Here is a 15,318-nt window from a genome sequence, read left to right on the forward strand (position 1 = left end):
AACACCATTCATCCCTATCTTCTAATCTTCATTAAATTTTTTCAAGTCGTTATGGGAAAATAACCTTTTAATTTTGTTAGATCCCGGGTATGCTAACAGATAAGCCCCAGGGTTCGGAATTTGTAGAATGATGTATGGGCCAGTATATAATTACTCCCATTTGCTTTTGGCACGACTAACAATGGGGAGCAGTATGGGCTTGTAGAGGGTTCGATCAAACCCCATTTCAACATGCGATCTATTTCCTTTTGAAGTTGAGCCTTTAACCTCCATGGAACAGGATAGAAAGTTCTACAATACGTTTCGTGCGGCTTAACGTAGAGATGGCATATGTATCCCTTAATAACTCCTGGCCTTTCATCAAAAACACTTTCATACGTTAATAATAATTCATTGAGCTGCTTCTTCTGATCTTCGATAATGCAGTCGGATTCATTTAACTTTTCAAATACTAATTGACCGACATCTTCCTTGACTTGGAACTCATTAATTACATGCTGTTTACAATTTTGGGCCGTCCTGATTACTTGCACACTGATCCCACAATTATATTTTCTCGTAAGGCTTTTTTTTCAACAACTCCAACTCAATTTTTTGTTTATTAACATTCAACCAAATTTTTCCTGTTTTGAAATTTATTCTGCATCCGTATTGACGTAGGCTGTCGACTCCGATAATGCAATCTACCACCAAATTTTTCACAACAAGGAATGTGCTTAATATTGCTACATTTCCGAATTCCACACCAAGTAGTGACTGCACCTTTACATTAGCCGATCGAGCCCCAACGGCGCCTATTATTCTGCAATTTTGAACTGGAAAAACTGGTACTCGTCTTATATTTCTGATCCTGTTGAATAGTGCCTCCGAAATAACATTTGTGGTTGCAGCTGTGTCTAAAACCGCCACTATAGGTACGGTCTCCATAATGACTTGCACTTCGGCTACTGCCACCTGTTCCTTATCCTCATCTTGTGGTTCTAATCCCTCGGTCAGTTCATCTGCCAGTAATCGTCCATCATTATACGTTAGCATGGGTACACATATCCTGTTGCCCCTCAACCAATTGTTGACCGCTTCTCCGGGGCACGAGTGGGTCCTTACGAGTTTGTTGGATTTTGATTTGTCTGCTGGTTGACATCATCCGTCACTTCGGTAATTACCGGTTTTCGGAGATGTCCGTCCCCACTGATGTTGGCTATTTGAATTCATTCCTCTCGGTTGATTCCAATTTCTATTATTGTTATTGTTCCAGGCTTGGGGTCTAAAATTTCTTTCGTTCCCCCACACGTGGTTGTATCTTTTCCCGTTCCTGTTGTTCCTTGAATAGCCCCTCGCAAGACCATTGCCGGGATTACTATTGAGATTTTGAGGGGTTCCTCCATTATTTAACGATCTCTGTTCATTCCTTCTAAGTGTCGATTGATCGCTATTGGTATAACCCATATTTCCACCTTGCCTACCGTTTGGCGGAGGTTCTATCGCCCTATACTGAAATCTGTTATTACGGGCTTTCTGGTTGTTCTCTTCGATAATATCTAAATGGTCTAACGTCGTGAGGAACGACTCCAAGTCTTTGTCGTTGCCGTAAATCAATTGATTCCGGATGCTAGTTGGTAGTCTTGCCTTAAGTATGTTTATTATGTATGGCAAGGGCATAGGTCTGTCCCAGTATCTCGTTTTATTTATATATTTTTCGAAATACCTTCTAAGGCTTCCTTTCGAAAAGGAGAAAGGCTCTGGGTAGAGCACCTCCTGCCTTAAGCGTTCCAGTACCCCTTCTGACCAGAACTTTGCTAAAAACACCTTCTCAAAATCGTCATACGTCGGGCAAACAGAAGTCATGTCCGAGGCCCAGATCGCCCCCGAACCTTGTATAAATCCTGTAACAAAACTGATCTTCTGCCACTCCGACCAATTTCTGGGTAGCACTCCTCTGAAACTTCGAATAAAAACAATTGGATGGACCCCCCTTTTGTCAGGGTTAAAAATCTGGAATTGTCAATGCTTCATCATTTGTCTTCGGCATGGCGAAGGCTTTCGTAATCTCCGGTAAATAAGAATTCATGTGAACAACCAGTTTGTGGCAATTTAATGTTTGAATTACTTGCACAAGTCGGTATTGTGTGTGAATGGGCAGTAACTGGCTCTATAGTCGTTGCCAACTTCTGCTGCTGCTCTGTATTCATTTATTCTGACCTTTGTTGTGAAGCGCGCATCGACTCTTCTATCGTTTGTTTCCAATGCTCAAAATCAGCAGCTAACTGCTGTCGCACCTCCTTAAGTCCTTTCGCAAACAAATTCGCTTCCTGTTTGCCAGATGAATTCTGGAATGCTGCCTTAACATTTTGCTCGACGTTTTCACACATTAGCCTTTTGCTTTCTAATGTGATTTCGGATAATTTACCCGTTAATACGTTAATTTGGTGGTCTATAACGTCTTGACGCTCTGTCAGATGTTCAACGCTTTCCTTTAGGTTAGTCTGTGTACGTGCCAATTCAGGAAGTTGCGCAATTGCACATTCCATGACGTCTTGCTTTAGTACTAATTGCGGAACCATTTCCATTTGTTCCCGTACGGTATCTACTTTAATAGCCACATACTCCTTCATTTCGACACGTACGCGCTGAGTAGATTCCTCACATCGTGCTTTCACCAATTCTATTTGTGCAGTTAATTTTCGTTCCGTCTCTTCGCCCTGATCTTTGAGTTCCTTGGTCTTCGCCTCTATCCGCTGCTCTAATTCGGAAAAACTGTCTTGTAACTGCTGCTTAATCTCAGTCTGGACTAATTTCATCTCTTCTTGAGTTTGAGTGACTGTCACTAATTGTGCTTTAATATCGGTTTTCAGATTTTCCTGCCCTTCAGTAACTGAGACTAATTTCGTATTCAAATCCTTTTGCCGTTCAGTAATGTTGGTTTTCAAAGTATTCATGCTCTCGGTTATCATCTGCATCTGTCTCATGATAATTACTAATGGATCTGTTGCGCTATCTGTAGCCATCGGTCCTACAACACTTCTTACTGCTTCGTTATTATCAATGCTAACAGCTGAAGGCTGTTGCGCGCTACTTTGCTCTGTTTGACTCATCCTAAACATTGCCCTAGTTAAAACCATATAAATGTTCTACTGTCACTAAATTAACTTCCTTCACACGAGAGTACTTCTGTGTCTTAAGTTCTTAATGTACACATACAGATATATGCAATTGGGACAGGTCTATCAAAACACTTCCTATATCCAACATGAACACAAATAATCAAAGACCAAACATCAAATAACAATATGTAAAGAAGCGTATACTTCTACTGTACTAGCAAGCTTTAATATTAAAAACATAGATCTGACCTTTTAACTGCGCCCAGCATGCTGTCTTTCGGGTTTATTTGTGGATCCAATTAATATATCACCTGCGAGTCTTTCCTCTCTTTTCCAAGCGTCGGTTGGGTTAGCTCGTCGTAGTTGACATGAAACAGAGAACAAAATTATTTTAGCAACGTCCAAAAACGTGTCCTGTCACGGATTGGCCATTTTAACATTTTAATGTTCGGATAATACGTTGCCTTGAATGAGATTTTCACTCTGCAGCGGAGTGTGCGCTGATATGAAACTTCCTGGCAGATTAAAACTGTGTGCCCGACCGAGACTCGAACTCGGGACCTTTGCCTTCCGCGGGCAAGTGCTCTACCATCTGAGCTACCGAAGCACGACTCACGCCCGGTACTCACAGCTTTACTTCTGCCAGTATCCGTCTCCTACCTTCCAAACTTTACAGAAGCTCTCCTGCGAACCTTGCAGAACTAGCACTCCTGAAAGAAAGGATACTGCGGAGACATGGCTTAGCCACAGCCTGGGGGATGTTTCCAGAATGAGATTTTCACTCTGCAGCGGAGTGTGCGCTGATATGAAACTTCCTGGCAGATTAAAACTGTGTGCCCGACCGAGACTCGAACTCGGGACCTTTGCCTTTCGCGGGCAAGTGCTCTACCATCTGAGCTACCGAAGCACGACTCACGCCCGGTACTCACAGCTTTACTTCTGCCAGTATCCGTCTCCTACCTTCCAAACTTTACAGAAGCTCTCCTGCGAACCTTGCAGAACTAGCACTCCTGAAAGAAAGGATACTGCGGAGACATGGCTTAGCCACAGCCTGGGGGATGTTTCCAGAATGAGATTTTCACTCTGCAGCGGAGTGTGCGCTGATATGAAACTTCCTGGCAGATTAAAACTGTGTGCCCGACCGAGACTCGAACTCGGGACCTTTGCCTTTCGCGGGCAAGTGCTCTACCATCTGAGCTACCGAAGCACGACTCACGCCCGGTACTCACAGCTTTACTTCTGCCAGTATCCGTCTCCTACCTTCCAAACTTTACAGAAGCTCTCCTGCGAACCTTGCAGAACTAGCACTCCTGAAAGAAAGGATACTGCGGAGACATGGCTTAGCCACAGCCTGGGGGATGTTTCCAGAATGAGATTTTCACTCTGCAGCGGAGTGTGCGCTGATATGAAACTTCCTGGCAGATTAAAACTGTGTGCCCGACCGAGACTCGAACTCGGGACCTTTGCCTTTCGCGGGCAAGTGCTCTACCATCTGAGCTACCGAAGCACGACTCACGCCCGGTACTCACAGCTTTACTTCTGCCAGTATCCGTCTCCTACCTTCCAAACTTTACAGAAGCTCTCCTGCGAACCTTGCAGAACTAGCACTCCTGAAAGAAAGGATACTGCGGAGACATGGCTTAGCCACAGCCTGGGGGATGTTTCCAGAATGAGATTTTCACTCTGCAGCGGAGTGTGCGCTGATATGAAACTTCCTGGCAGATTAAAACTGTGTGCCCGACCGAGACTCGAACTCGGGACCTTTGCCTTTCGCGGGCAAGTGCTCTACCATCTGAGCTACCGAAGCACGACTCACGCCCGGTACTCACAGCTTTACTTCTGCCAGTATCCGTCTCCTACCTTCCAAACTTTACAGAAGCTCTCCTGCGAACCTTGCAGAACTAGCACTCCTGAAAGAAAGGATACTGCGGAGACATGGCTTAGCCACAGCCTGGGGGATGTTTCCAGAATGAGATTTTCACTCTGCAGCGGAGTGTGCGCTGATATGAAACTTCCTGGCAGATTAAAACTGTGTGCCCGACCGAGACTCGAACTCGGGACCTTTGCCTTTCGCGGGCAAGTGCTCTACCATCTGAGCTACCGAAGCACGACTCACGCCCGGTACTCACAGCTTTACTTCTGCCAGTATCCGTCTCCTACCTTCCAAACTTTACAGAAGCTCTCCTGCGAACCTTGCAGAACTAGCACTCCTGAAAGAAAGGATACTGCGGAGACATGGCTTAGCCACAGCCTGGGGGATGTTTCCAGAATGAGATTTTCACTCTGCAGCGGAGTGTGCGCTGATATGAAACTTCCTGGCAGATTAAAACTGTGTGCCCGACCGAGACTCGAACTCGGGACCTTTGCCTTTCGCGGGCAAGTGCTCTACCATCTGAGCTACCGAAGCACGACTCACGCCCGGTACTCACAGCTTTACTTCTGCCAGTATCCGTCTCCTACCTTCCAAACTTTACAGAAGCTCTCCTGCGAACCTTGCAGAACTAGCACTCCTGAAAGAAAGGATACTGCGGAGACATGGCTTAGCCACAGCCTGGGGGATGTTTCCAGAATGAGATTTTCACTCTGCAGCGGAGTGTGCGCTGATATGAAACTTCCTGGCAGATTAAAACTGTGTGCCCGACCGAGACTCGAACTCGGGACCTTTGCCTTTCGCGGGCAAGTGCTCTACCATCTGAGCTACCGAAGCACGACTCACGCCCGGTACTCACAGCTTTACTTCTGCCAGTATCCGTCTCCTACCTTCCAAACTTTACAGAAGCTCTCCTGCGAACCTTGCAGAACTAGCACTCCTGAAAGAAAGGATACTGCGGAGACATGGCTTAGCCACAGCCTGGGGGATGTTTCCAGAATGAGATTTTCACTCTGCAGCGGAGTGTGCGCTGATATGAAACTTCCTGGCAGATTAAAACTGTGTGCCCGACCGAGACTCGAACTCGGGACCTTTGCCTTTCGCGGGCAAGTGCTCTACCATCTGAGCTACCGAAGCACGACTCACGCCCGGTACTCACAGCTTTACTTCTGCCAGTATCCGTCTCCTACCTTCCAAACTTTACAGAAGCTCTCCTGCGAACCTTGCAGAACTAGCACTCCTGAAAGAAAGGATACTGCGGAGACATGGCTTAGCCACAGCCTGGGGGATGTTTCCAGAATGAGATTTTCACTCTGCAGCGGAGTGTGCGCTGATATGAAACTTCCTGGCAGATTAAAACTGTGTGCCCGACCGAGACTCGAACTCGGGACCTTTGCCTTTCGCGGGCAAGTGCTCTACCATCTGAGCTACCGAAGCACGACTCACGCCCGGTACTCACAGCTTTACTTCTGCCAGTATCCGTCTCCTACCTTCCAAACTTTACAGAAGCTCTCCTGCGAACCTTGCAGAACTAGCACTCCTGAAAGAAAGGATACTGCGGAGACATGGCTTAGCCACAGCCTGGGGGATGTTTCCAGAATGAGATTTTCACTCTGCAGCGGAGTGTGCGCTGATATGAAACTTCCTGGCAGATTAAAACTGTGTGCCCGACCGAGACTCGAACTCGGGACCTTTGCCTTTCGCGGGCAAGTGCTCTACCATCTGAGCTACCGAAGCACGACTCACGCCCGGTACTCACAGCTTTACTTCTGCCAGTATCCGTCTCCTACCTTGCAAACTTTACAGAAGCTCTCCTGCGAACCTTGCAGAACTAGCACTCCTGAAAGAAAGGATACTGCGGAGACATGGCTTAGCCACAGCCTGGGGGATGTTTCCAGAATGAGATTTTCACTCTGCAGCGGAGTGTGCGCTGATATGAAACTTCCTGGCAGATTAAAACTGTGTGCCCGACCGAGACTCGAACTCGGGACCTTTGCCTTTCGCGGGCAAGTGCTCTACCATCTGAGCTACCGAAGCACGACTCACGCCCGGTACTCACAGCTTTACTTCTGCCAGTATCCGTCTCCTACCTTCCAAACTTTACAGAAGCTCTCCTGCGAACCTTGCAGAACTAGCACTCCTGAAAGAAAGGATACTGCGGAGACATGGCTTAGCCACAGCCTGGGGGATGTTTCCAGAATGAGATTTTCACTCTGCAGCGGAGTGTGCGCTGATATGAAACTTCCTGGCAGATTAAAACTGTGTGCCCGACCGAGACTCGAACTCGGGACCTTTGCCTTTCGCGGGCAAGTGCTCTACCATCTGAGCTACCGAAGCACGACTCACGCCCGGTACTCACAGCTTTACTTCTGCCAGTATCCGTCTCCTACCTTCCAAACTTTACAGAAGCTCTCCTGCGAACCTTGCAGAACTAGCACTCCTGAAAGAAAGGATACTGCGGAGACATGGCTTAGCCACAGCCTGGGGGATGTTTCCAGAATGAGATTTTCACTCTGCAGCGGAGTGTGCGCTGATATGAAACTTCCTGGCAGATTAAAACTGTGTGCCCGACCGAGACTCGAACTCGGGACCTTTGCCTTTCGCGGGCAAGTGCTCTACCATCTGAGCTACCGAAGCACGACTCACGCCCGGTACTCACAGCTTTACTTCTGCCAGTATCCGTCTCCTACCTTCCAAACTTTACAGAAGCTCTCCTGCGAACCTTGCAGAACTAGCACTCCTGAAAGAAAGGATACTGCGGAGACATGGCTTAGCCACAGCCTGGGGGATGTTTCCAGAATGAGATTTTCACTCTGCAGCGGAGTGTGCGCTGATATGAAACTTCCTGGCAGATTAAAACTGTGTGCCCGACCGAGACTCGAACTCGGGACCTTTGCCTTTCGCGGGCAAGTGCTCTACCATCTGAGCTACCGAAGCACGACTCACGCCCGGTACTCACAGCTTTACTTCTGCCAGTATCCGTCTCCTACCTTCCAAACTTTACAGAAGCTCTCCTGCGAACCTTGCAGAACTAGCACTCCTGAAAGAAAGGATACTGCGGAGACATGGCTTAGCCACAGCCTGGGGGATGTTTCCAGAATGAGATTTTCACTCTGCAGCGGAGTGTGCGCTGATATGAAACTTCCTGGCAGATTAAAACTGTGTGCCCGACCGAGACTCGAACTCGGGACCTTTGCCTTTCGCGGGCAAGTGCTCTACCATCTGAGCACTTGCCCGCGAAAGGCAAAGGTCCCGAGTTCGAGTCTCGGTCGGGCACACAGTTTTAATCTGCCAGGAAGTTTCATATCAGCGCACACTCCGCTGCAGAGTGAAAATCTCATTCTGGAAACATCCCCCAGGCTGTGGCTAAGCCATGTCTCCGCAGTATCCTTTCTTTCAGGAGTGCTAGTTCTGCAAGGTTCGCAGGAGAGCTTCTGTAAAGTTTGGAAGGTAGGAGACGGATACTGGCAGAAGTAAAGCTGTGAGTACCGGGCGTGAGTCGTGCTTCGGTAGCTCAGATGGTAGAGCACTTGCCCGCGAAAGGCAAAGGTCCCGAGTTCGAGTCTCGGTCGGGCACACAGTTTTAATCTGCCAGGAAGTTTCATATCAGCGCACACTCCGCTGCAGAGTGAAAATCTCATTCTGGAAACATCCCCCAGGCTGTGGCTAAGCCATGTCTCCGCAGTATCCTTTCTTTCAGGAGTGCTAGTTCTGCAAGGTTCGCAGGAGAGCTTCTGTAAAGTTTGGAAGGTAGGAGACGGATACTGGCAGAAGTAAAGCTGTGAGTACCGGGCGTGAGTCGTGCTTCGGTAGCTCAGATGGTAGAGCACTTGCCCGCGAAAGGCAAAGGTCCCGAGTTCGAGTCTCGGTCGGGCACACAGTTTTAATCTGCCAGGAAGTTTCATATCAGCGCACACTCCGCTGCAGAGTGAAAATCTCATTCTGGAAACATCCCCCAGGCTGTGGCTAAGCCATGTCTCCGCAGTATCCTTTCTTTCAGGAGTGCTAGTTCTGCAAGGTTCGCAGGAGAGCTTCTGTAAAGTTTGGAAGGTAGGAGACGGATACTGGCAGAAGTAAAGCTGTGAGTACCGGGCGTGAGTCGTGCTTCGGTAGCTCAGATGGTAGAGCACTTGCCCGCGAAAGGCAAAGGTCCCGAGTTCGAGTCTCGGTCGGGCACACAGTTTTAATCTGCCAGGAAGTTTCATATCAGCGCACACTCCGCTGCAGAGTGAAAATCTCATTCTGGAAACATCCCCCAGGCTGTGGCTAAGCCATGTCTCCGCAGTATCCTTTCTTTCAGGAGTGCTAGTTCTGCAAGGTTCGCAGGAGAGCTTCTGTAAAGTTTGGAAGGTAGGAGACGGATACTGGCAGAAGTAAAGCTGTGAGTACCGGGCGTGAGTCGTGCTTCGGTAGCTCAGATGGTAGAGCACTTGCCCGCGAAAGGCAAAGGTCCCGAGTTCGAGTCTCGGTCGGGCACACAGTTTTAATCTGCCAGGAAGTTTCATATCAGCGCACACTCCGCTGCAGAGTGAAAATCTCATTCTGGAAACATCCCCCAGGCTGTGGCTAAGCCATGTCTCCGCAGTATCCTTTCTTTCAGGAGTGCTAGTTCTGCAAGGTTCGCAGGAGAGCTTCTGTAAAGTTTGGAAGGTAGGAGACGGATACTGGCAGAAGTAAAGCTGTGAGTACCGGGCGTGAGTCGTGCTTCGGTAGCTCAGATGGTAGAGCACTTGCCCGCGAAAGGCAAAGGTCCCGAGTTCGAGTCTCGGTCGGGCACACAGTTTTAATCTGCCAGGAAGTTTCATATCAGCGCACACTCCGCTGCAGAGTGAAAATCTCATTCTGGAAACATCCCCCAGGCTGTGGCTAAGCCATGTCTCCGCAGTATCCTTTCTTTCAGGAGTGCTAGTTCTGCAAGGTTCGCAGGAGAGCTTCTGTAAAGTTTGGAAGGTAGGAGACGGATACTGGCAGAAGTAAAGCTGTGAGTACCGGGCGTGAGTCGTGCTTCGGTAGCTCAGATGGTAGAGCACTTGCCCGCGAAAGGCAAAGGTCCCGAGTTCGAGTCTCGGTCGGGCACACAGTTTTAATCTGCCAGGAAGTTTCATATCAGCGCACACTCCGCTGCAGAGTGAAAATCTCATTCTGGAAACATCCCCCAGGCTGTGGCTAAGCCATGTCTCCGCAGTATCCTTTCTTTCAGGAGTGCTAGTTCTGCAAGGTTCGCAGGAGAGCTTCTGTAAAGTTTGGAAGGTAGGAGACGGATACTGGCAGAAGTAAAGCTGTGAGTACCGGGCGTGAGTCGTGCTTCGGTAGCTCAGATGGTAGAGCACTTGCCCGCGAAAGGCAAAGGTCCCGAGTTCGAGTCTCGGTCGGGCACACAGTTTTAATCTGCCAGGAAGTTTCATATCAGCGCACACTCCGCTGCAGAGTGAAAATCTCATTCTGGAAACATCCCCCAGGCTGTGGCTAAGCCATGTCTCCGCAGTATCCTTTCTTTCAGGAGTGCTAGTTCTGCAAGGTTCGCAGGAGAGCTTCTGTAAAGTTTGGAAGGTAGGAGACGGATACTGGCAGAAGTAAAGCTGTGAGTACCGGGCGTGAGTCGTGCTTCGGTAGCTCAGATGGTAGAGCACTTGCCCGCGAAAGGCAAAGGTCCCGAGTTCGAGTCTCGGTCGGGCACACAGTTTTAATCTGCCAGGAAGTTTCATATCAGCGCACACTCCGCTGCAGAGTGAAAATCTCATTCTGGAAACATCCCCCAGGCTGTGGCTAAGCCATGTCTCCGCAGTATCCTTTCTTTCAGGAGTGCTAGTTCTGCAAGGTTCGCAGGAGAGCTTCTGTAAAGTTTGGAAGGTAGGAGACGGATACTGGCAGAAGTAAAGCTGTGAGTACCGGGCGTGAGTCGTGCTTCGGTAGCTCAGATGGTAGAGCACTTGCCCGCGAAAGGCAAAGGTCCCGAGTTCGAGTCTCGGTCGGGCACACAGTTTTAATCTGCCAGGAAGTTTCATATCAGCGCACACTCCGCTGCAGAGTGAAAATCTCATTCTGGAAACATCCCCCAGGCTGTGGCTAAGCCATGTCTCCGCAGTATCCTTTCTTTCAGGAGTGCTAGTTCTGCAAGGTTCGCAGGAGAGCTTCTGTAAAGTTTGGAAGGTAGGAGACGGATACTGGCAGAAGTAAAGCTGTGAGTACCGGGCGTGAGTCGTGCTTCGGTAGCTCAGATGGTAGAGCACTTGCCCGCGAAAGGCAAAGGTCCCGAGTTCGAGTCTCGGTCGGGCACACAGTTTTAATCTGCCAGGAAGTTTCATATCAGCGCACACTCCGCTGCAGAGTGAAAATCTCATTCTGGAAACATCCCCCAGGCTGTGGCTAAGCCATGTCTCCGCAGTATCCTTTCTTTCAGGAGTGCTAGTTCTGCAAGGTTCGCAGGAGAGCAGAGTCTCGGTCGGGCACACAGTTTTAATCTGCCAGGAAGTTTCATATCAGCGCACACTCCGCTGCAGAGTGAAAATCTCATTCTGGAAACATCCCCCAGGCTGTGGCTAAGCCATGTCTCCGCAGTATCCTTTCTTTCAGGAGTGCTAGTTCTGCAAGGTTCGCAGGAGAGCTTCTGTAAAGTTTGGAAGGTAGGAGACGGATACTGGCAGAAGTAAAGCTGTGAGTACCGGGCGTGAGTCGTGCTTCGGTAGCTCAGATGGTAGAGCACTTGCCCGCGAAAGGCAAAGGTCCCGAGTTCGAGTCTCGGTCGGGCACACAGTTTTAATCTGCCAGGAAGTTTCATATCAGCGCACACTCCGCTGCAGAGTGAAAATCTCATTCTGGAAACATCCCCCAGGCTGTGGCTAAGCCATGTCTCCGCAGTATCCTTTCTTTCAGGAGTGCTAGTTCTGCAAGGTTCGCAGGAGAGCTTCTGTAAAGTTTGGAAGGTAGGAGACGGATACTGGCAGAAGTAAAGCTGTGAGTACCGGGCGTGAGTCGTGCTTCGGTAGCTCAGATGGTAGAGCACTTGCCCGCGAAAGGCAAAGGTCCCGAGTTCGAGTCTCGGTCGGGCACACAGTTTTAATCTGCCAGGAAGTTTCATATCAGCGCACACTCCGCTGCAGAGTGAAAATCTCATTCTGGAAACATCCCCCAGGCTGTGGCTAAGCCATGTCTCCGCAGTATCCTTTCTTTCAGGAGTGCTAGTTCTGCAAGGTTCGCAGGAGAGCTTCTGTAAAGTTTGGAAGGTAGGAGACGGATACTGGCAGAAGTAAAGCTGTGAGTACCGGGCGTGAGTCGTGCTTCGGTAGCTCAGATGGTAGAGCACTTGCCCGCGAAAGGCAAAGGTCCCGAGTTCGAGTCTCGGTCGGGCACACAGTTTTAATCTGCCAGGAAGTTTCATATCAGCGCACACTCCGCTGCAGAGTGAAAATCTCATTCTGGAAACATCCCCCAGGCTGTGGCTAAGCCATGTCTCCGCAGTATCCTTTCTTTCAGGAGTGCTAGTTCTGCAAGGTTCGCAGGAGAGCTTCTGTAAAGTTTGGAAGGTAGGAGACGGATACTGGCAGAAGTAAAGCTGTGAGTACCGGGCGTGAGTCGTGCTTCGGTAGCTCAGATGGTAGAGCACTTGCCCGCGAAAGGCAAAGGTCCCGAGTTCGAGTCTCGGTCGGGCACACAGTTTTAATCTGCCAGGAAGTTTCATATCAGCGCACACTCCGCTGCAGAGTGAAAATCTCATTCTGGAAACATCCCCCAGGCTGTGGCTAAGCCATGTCTCCGCAGTATCCTTTCTTTCAGGAGTGCTAGTTCTGCAAGGTTCGCAGGAGAGCTTCTGTAAAGTTTGGAAGGTAGGAGACGGATACTGGCAGAAGTAAAGCTGTGAGTACCGGGCGTGAGTCGTGCTTCGGTAGCTCAGATGGTAGAGCACTTGCCCGCGAAAGGCAAAGGTCCCGAGTTCGAGTCTCGGTCGGGCACACAGTTTTAATCTGCCAGGAAGTTTCATATCAGCGCACACTCCGCTGCAGAGTGAAAATCTCATTCTGGAAACATCCCCCAGGCTGTGGCTAAGCCATGTCTCCGCAGTATCCTTTCTTTCAGGAGTGCTAGTTCTGCAAGGTTCGCAGGAGAGCTTCTGTAAAGTTTGGAAGGTAGGAGACGGATACTGGCAGAAGTAAAGCTGTGAGTACCGGGCGTGAGTCGTGCTTCGGTAGCTCAGATGGTAGAGCACTTGCCCGCGAAAGGCAAAGGTCCCGAGTTCGAGTCTCGGTCGGGCACACAGTTTTAATCTGCCAGGAAGTTTCAATACGTTGCCTTCTCTTTAATCTAAGAATAGATTATCAATGCAGCTAGCCGCTATCTCTTTGTAACGTCTTGTCTGTATAGACGTGTATCTGTTGTCTTTAAGATCCCTTCATCTTCACACATAAGTCTATACAGTAAAGTAAGGCCCTCCCAGTTCTTGGCTGATCCGTGATAAGATAGGCGAAAACTTAGACTAATGGAGGATTATTAGTATTATCTCTATTTTCATTCGCTCTCTCTCTTTCTCTCCTTTATCTATGTATAGTTTTTAGTATAAGATTTCATTACGTGATATAGTGATAAAAAGAATCAGCCAAATATAATCTTTGGTGGAGTCCTTCGTCTTGGTAATCAGCGGCTGGCTTGCTGTAAGAGATTTTTACATTTATTATTACTGTTAAACACTGCAGTCAGTCGTTTGGACAATTTGTTCCTTTTACGAAAGATTGCGAATTCCAGATGTGTACGAATTCTTTTTGGACGATTTAACACAGACTCAGTGATTGCAGGCTCTCTTCGACACAGCTGAAACTTCCCCACTAATTACATTGCCAACGTGATCAACAAATGATTCAAAAAAACTCATTCGTTCATTCACTCCAGAAAAAAAAGTCACAAACCTTATTTATGGAGGAAATCGTGTATTAAATCCATCTCCATTACATGTCCAGATCTCCAGTGATTCCACGCCTTAATTATTTTCCTTTTACAATCTCTTTCTCTTCAAAACAAACCGCTAGCGGCACAAATGTTAATGCGGAATTCTCAGGAATGTTTGGGTTCTTTTTGCATAATAGGTGAGATACTTCATAATTTACAATAATAATCATTTATTCCTCAAGACAAAGTTTACCGCTTCAACACGCATTTTTTCAGTCAAATTCAGAACTTTATAAAAATGACAAGTGATTCCCTATCAAATTACAGTTTAAGATTCAAAATTGTACTCGTTTGGGGAGGATCTGAAGTAATCGTTAATGATAAAGGGAAAAATACTACCCTCTAGCATTCCTCACCGCATATACAACTCTCCTTTCTGTCTATTACCGTTCACTACCGCAAAACACTGGTGACAAGAGTAGAGAAGTAGCACTGCCTAACATAGAGCTGAAAAACTACGAAAATCTTGTTAAATCCAAAAATTGGTATGAAACGTGATAACAACTCAAAACACGGCCGTATCACAACTGAGCTAAAATAAACGCAATTGAAACCAATAAGTCATACATCTATCACATTCTTACACCTTTCTCCCACGACTAGACAGAAATGCTCTGATGAGCACGACCACTGACGTATCCGGTTCAGCCAGAAGTCATTCGAAAACGTCAGCTCTTTGTCCTTAAGAGTGCAGGGACAGATTCGCTAAGTTTGAAAACGATCAACAAAAATCTTTTGCTCCCACTCCAATTTCTCATCCTTGTCTGAGACTGTCTCCTTCTTTGTTGTGTCCAACACCACCCAATCCACAGAAATGACCTTCCGTTTAAAAAATTAGTAAGGGGGGGGGGGGAGGAGAGTCGTTGGATTTGAAGCGAATAAACACTAATTCGCTTCAGACTTTGCTTTCTCTGTAGTTCTGGTGGCGTGTTCCCTTCTTTGTCATGTCTAAAATGATATTCATCCTAAAAAGGTTCTTCAGTTAAAAAGTAGGAAGAGAAAATCATTGGGTTTGAAGTGACCAATCACTCTCTCCTTTCTCTGTCATATCTAAAACGATATTGATCAGAGAATCGTTCCTCTGTTTAAAAACGTAGTGGGGAAGATTCATTGCGATGGAAAATCCCAGGCAACTTTCTTAGCATGTGCCTGTTACGGCCCATTCCCCACTCCCATTTTCTAAAACCTACATAGTCGTTCAATGGTAACTATTCCTGGAACAGGATAAAGAAAGATGAAATAGCTTCGATAGGAATAAATGAAACGAATCACGTAGCCTGGTTCATATTCTCCCCAGAGGTTTTAGTGCAGTCTTACCAAGGTACAAATCTTATGCGGCATAGTCGATAACGGCTCAGTAAATATGACATACAAGTGATATTTAGTCAAGTTGTATGAAACGAAATAACA

The sequence above is a fragment of the Schistocerca serialis genome, chromosome 1 (genome assembly GCF_023864345.2).
Source record: "Schistocerca serialis cubense isolate TAMUIC-IGC-003099 chromosome 1, iqSchSeri2.2, whole genome shotgun sequence".
Lineage (NCBI taxonomy): Eukaryota > Metazoa > Arthropoda > Insecta > Orthoptera > Acrididae > Schistocerca > Schistocerca serialis.